The following is a 6181-nucleotide window of genomic DNA, read 5'->3' as shown; positions in this document are numbered from 1 at the left end:
AAGAAAAGGAAGAATTTGTTCCAAAAATATAGCCTATTTTTACTCAACTCGATTTTGTATTTCCGTGTATTTCACTATATTTCAAAAAAATTGTTCCATAAATAGCTCCTGATTTCACTGGAGCGTGTTTATTGTTCACCGTATTTCTCTATATTTCAAAAAAACAGAAATACACGCATTTTTAAAGAAAAATAGCTAGGCTTGGTAATTTTGCATTTTATAGTTATAACTAGTCAGAAGCCAATAAAAGGTAGCTATTTATGTAAGTTTCACTAATTTCATATTGAACTGATTTTAGCCCAACCCAACATAACCTATTTTAAAGTGATATCCAACTTATAGCCTGTTTGGCCAAGCTTCTAAAAATTAGCTTATTTTGAAAAGTGCTTTTCAAAAAAGTATTTTTGACGAAAAGCAGTTTGTGTTTGGACAATTAATTTTAAAAGCACTTTTCAGCAGCAATTAGTGTTTGACCAAGCTTTTAAAAAGTGCTTCTAAGTGTATTTTTCTCGAAAGTGCTTTTGTGCAAAAGCTATTTTTTTGTAGCTTCTGAAAAACTGCTTCTGCTACTCCCCAGAAACATTTATTTTCTCCCAAAAGCTTGGTCAAACACCTCATTTTTTTTTTTAAAATAAGCACTTATTGGAAAAAATAAGCACTTTTGGGGAAAAATAAACTTGGCCAAAATGCTATTAATCCAATACTAGCCCAATTCTAGCCCATTTTTTAGATTTACTTTAATTTGAGTTTATTGCTTGAGATTTACTTTATTTTTTTCTATGTATTCACTTTTCTTGTATCATGTATCTCATAAGTTTGGGGTGTGTTTGATATTTGTGGAAAATATTTTCCATGAAAAATATTTTTTTCGAAAATATTCCACGAAAAATGTTTTCCTAGAAAATAGACCCTTCAAAAATACTAGGTCAAGTTGGCCGGATCATAACCCAAACCATTTAAGCCCAAATAATTTTTGGGCCGATCTTAGCTCAGCTCATTTTGACTTGCTCAATTTCAGCCAACTCGCCCATTTAACACCTTTAGTTATATCTATTAAATGTTGCTGTGTTAAAAGTGTTTATAGTTTTAGTTGATTTAGATGGATGAATTGATTCTCTGGTTGTTATTCTTTGATACCTAATCAATTCGAACTGATGAATGAATTGAATGCTGGCTCCGGTTTTGTTAAATTTCTTTTATTGAACTGTGGATTTATGCTTATGTGATTTTCGGAATCTCAACGATCATATATCACAAAAAATTTAGATAAAAAGTTTTGGTGTCACTTTGGACAAAAAAATTAGGCAAAAAATGATACTTCAAATAAAAAATTCAAGCAAAAATGTCTAAAGATCGGACATAAATGGTTGATGTTCTGCTTGCTAAAATCAAACTTGAGCAGCGTATGTCCAAACTTCAAATAAAAATATGTGAAGTTTGCTTGTAAAGGCAATATGCCAAACTTCACGTAAAATTTATATTTTCAAACGCAAACTTTTGCAAATGCGGCTGCATTTGTTGAAATTTGAAAATATCAGCTAAACTTACGAAACAATTATATGCACGGCTCTGATTTGAATGCCGTCTCTGATTTTGTTAAACTTATTATGATGAACCATGGATTTATGCTTATGTTATCATCAAAGTATTAGATATCATATATCACATAAGCCAGCTTTAGAGTGGAAATTCAAACAAAAGTTCAAGCAAAAAGGGAAAAGTCAAATAAAAAGTTTAGGCGAAAATGTATGAAGTTCATGTATAAATGTCTGAAGCTATCACATAAATTGTTGAAGTTTATCTTGTCAAAATTAAATTTCAGTCACGTATGTCTGAACTATAATCTAAAATATTCAAAGTTTGCTACACAAGTAATATGAAAAATTTCTAGAATTTTTTTATTTTCGGACGTGAATTTTAAAAATTTCGATTCACGTATGTCAAAAGTTGAAAAGATGAATCAAACTTAAATAATTTTGTTCACTATGATTATGATTTAAATTGGGTCCCAAGACTACATGTGCACTTTCCCTTCCTAAGTAACCGGGAAGCCCAGGAGCAAAAGCAAGTATCGCATGGCAGTTCCATAATTGTTACCACTAGGGTGTTCATGGTCGGTTTGGATCGATCAAAGTCAAATCAAGACTTCACTTGTGGAATTACACTGGGTATGTTATTGTTTATCACATGATACCCCTTAAGAAAGTGCTTATTCCTAGAAAACTAGGAGTGTTTTTACTAAAATTATCCCTAATTAACAACAACATACCTAGTGCATTCCCACAACTTCATCATTTTAAGAAAATATGTATATACGTTTCTTGGCCGTTTATATTTCGCCTTTTGATGTTATTCCTCATTATTTGTGTGAGACGTATGTGTCTAAACTTATACCTGTCTAAAGTTATACCCAAAGGTATAAGGTATAAGTTTTAAATCTTTTTGTTTTATGACTTCTTTAGCGGTTTAGGTGTTCAATTTAAATCGTTATTTCTTTTTTCCTAAATTTCTCTTCTTTAAATTTTCTCTAAGCGTACCTTTACCATTTTCTGAAATTATTATCATTATTTAAATGTCCTTTTTTTTTTTTGTTGCAATTTTTTCCTACTTCTTCACCCGGACCCCAACTTATTTTTTTTTAAAAAAAATTTGGCAATTGTCTTCTACATCTTCACGTGGACCCCACCTTAATTTTTTTATCTCTACTACTATAGAAGAGTGGGCCCACCTTAAATTTGGTTTTTTAATTTCTACTATCATGGAAGAGTGGACCCCACCTTTTTAAAAAAAAAATTCTACTATTAGAGAAGAGTGAGCCCCACCTTAATTTTTTATTTTTATTTTATAATTTACTATTATAGAAGACCGTTTATATTTCGTCTTCTTGATGTTATTCCTCATTATTTATGTGAAACGTATGTGTCTAAACTTATACCCAAAGGTATAAGTTTTAAATGTTTTGGTTTTATAACTTCTTTAGCGATTTTTGTGTTCAATTTAAATCGTTATTTCTTTTTTTCTGAATTTCTCTTCTTTAAATTTTCTCTAAGCGTACTTTTACCATTTTCTGAATATCATTATTTAAATGTCTTTTTTTTTTGTTGCAATTGTCTCGTACTTCTTCACGTGGACCCTACTTTAATTTTTTTTTGTAATTGTCTCCTAATTCTTCACGTGGCCCCTATCTTAAATTTGTTTTTTTTTTAAATTTCTACTATTATAAAAGAGGGCCCCTTAATTTTTATTTTTTTAAATTATAATAAATTATAGAAGAGTGGGCCCTAGTGGTGGACGACGCATCCATATAGAAACGGACGTTTCTATAGTGTATTCTTACCCGGCCCAACACTTAGCATTATAGTGCATCTATGTGTATGTAGTTGTGTTTGGATAATGATTATATATATATATATATATATATTATGTTCAAAATACGATTAATATAACATTGTAGTTTGTGCTTCGTATCTAAAACTTTATTATATTAATGTTTGCTACGAATACAAAATCGGCAAATTTATTAATATTTTTTAAAAGAGAAGACTTATTTAAAAAGAAACTATTTTCCTCTCTTTGAGATAAAACAATAGCAATATTTAAGCATCACTGATACTTTCAATTTTAATTCGATTAATTTAAAGGTGTAAAATACTTATTATTTTTTATCAAATTTTGATTTGATAATTCTAATTCAAATTATTAAATTAATTTTGCATGTTTAAAATGAAACAAAGTAGAAATTGATTTTCTATTTAAATGAAGAAATACTATTTTTTAATTTTTGGTAAATATTCTCGGTTTAGCTCATTACTTGTCATGTTGTCTTTTGCATGGTTTTTTAAGAAAACGTCGATTAGAATTATAATTTGACATTTACCTTATTCATTATTTGATCTCCATTTGATTTTTTTTTTTTACGACATTAATCTCTTTTCACATTTATTGGGAAGAATAAATAAAAAAGTAATTAAATTCTATCTTATTTTAAAATATAAATATTTTAAGTATATTTATTTTAGTAAATATAACAAATAAATGACATGGCGGAATAGCAAAAAAAAAAAAATTGTATGGTTTGACTACTTAACCTTTTGAAGAAAAAGCAATTTCATTTCCTCCACTAATGGATTGATACGCTCGTGGCAATGAATCCATCATTATTGACTTAGTGAGATACTTTGAAAATTATATGAATATTGTTTGATTTTTTAATATGGGGTAGGATATGGTGCCACAAATTGTAGTCTACTCGGCATGCGTCGATTCTTTTTGAAGAAGCCTAGATCACTAGTTTTGGACTATCGAGAAACCCCCCTCCGCCCGCATCCCTGGAACTTGCTTTGCTTTTTTTCTTTAAAGACCCCGCCTGCTTCACACCTTCTATGATAGGGGAAATACTTCCGCACGAGTACTAATTTGATTAGCGTGCACTTTTTTTTTTGGACATTATTAATTTGCACTATTTTTATGCATATATTTATATATATATATATATATATTATGTTCAAAACACGATTAATATAGCATTGTAGTTTGTGCTCCGTATCTAAAACTTTATTATATTAGTGTTTGCTACGAATACAAAGACTGCACTTTTTTTTAACATTATATTACTACTAATATAGGGTTCACTTTTTTTTTTTATATTGCTTGATTTTGTTAATATGGGGTCCACTTTTTTTTTTCCCATGAGTTCGGAGATGGTGAGTTCCACTTTTTTTCTTCCTTTTTTTGTTTTTTTTTGTATTGCTCGGTGTTATTTAGTATGGGGCCCGCACCTTTTTTTTTTTAAGGGACAACGGACGACGATGCATGGGTCTAAACTCATGCTTTATATGGTTTCTTCTTTTTTTATTTTTTTTTTATTTTTTATATTGCTTGGTGTTGTTTAGTATGGGGCCCACCCTTTTGGACATTATTAGTTTGCACTATTTTTATGCATATATATATATATATATATATATATATATATATTCAAAACACGATTAATATAGCATTGTAATTTGTGTTTCGTATCTAAAACTTTATTATATTAGTGTTTGCTACGAATACAAAGTTTACACTTTTTTTTTTACATTGTTTGTTTTTTTAATATGGGATTCACTTTTTTATATTGGCTTGATTTTGTTAATACGGGATCCACTTTTTTTTTTAAAGTGAGTTTGGAGATGGTGAGTTCCCTTTTTTACTTCTTCTCTCTTTTTTTTTTTTTTTTTAATATTGGTTGGTGTTAATATGGGACCACACTTTTTATTTTTACTTTTTTTATAATGCTTAACAGACAAGCTTACGCGTTTTAACCTACGCTTCTATATAGTAGTAATTTTTTATTAATTGTCTCGTACTTCTTCACGTGGACCCTACTTTATTTTTATTTTTTTGTAATTGTCTCCTAATTCTTCACGTGGCTCCTATCTTAAATTTTTTTTTTTTTTAATTTCTACTATTATAAAAGAGGGCCCCTTAATTTTTATTTTTTTAAATTATAATAAATTATAGAAGAGTGGGCCCTAGTGGTGGACGACGATCCATATAGAAACGGGTCCGTTTCTATATAGTAAAAAATTCAAGCAAAAATGTCTAAAGATCGGACATAAATGGTTGATGTTCTGCTTGCTAAAATCAAACTTGAGCAGCGTATGTCCAAACTTCAAATAAAAATATGTGAAGTTTGCTTGTAAAGGCAATATGCCAAGCTTCACGTAAAGTTTATATTTTCGAACGCAAACTTTTGCAAATTCGGCCGCGTTTGTCGAAATTTAAAAATATCAGCTAAACTTATGAAAAAATTATACGCCATGGCTCTGATTTGAATGTAGACTCTGATTTTGTTAAATTTATTATAATGAACCGTGGATTTATGCTTATGTTATCATCTTTGTCTTAGACATCATGTATCACATATAAGCTAGGTTTAGAGTGGAAATTCAAACAAAAGTTCAAGCACAAAGGGAAAAGTCAAATAAAAAGTTTAGGCGAAAATGTATGAATTCAGGTATAAATGTCTGAAGCTTTCACATAAATTGGTGAAGTTTATCTTGTCAAAATTAAATTTCAGTCACGTATATCTAAACTATAATCTAAAATAGTCAAAGTTTGCTACACAAGTAATATGAAAATTTTCTAGAATTTTTTTATTTTTCCGACATGAATCTTAAAAATTTCGATTCACGTATGTCAA

The sequence above is a fragment of the Lycium ferocissimum genome, chromosome 6 (genome assembly GCF_029784015.1).
Source record: "Lycium ferocissimum isolate CSIRO_LF1 chromosome 6, AGI_CSIRO_Lferr_CH_V1, whole genome shotgun sequence".
Taxonomy (NCBI): domain Eukaryota; kingdom Viridiplantae; phylum Streptophyta; class Magnoliopsida; order Solanales; family Solanaceae; genus Lycium; species Lycium ferocissimum.
Note: the sequence above shows the minus strand (reverse complement) of the source record.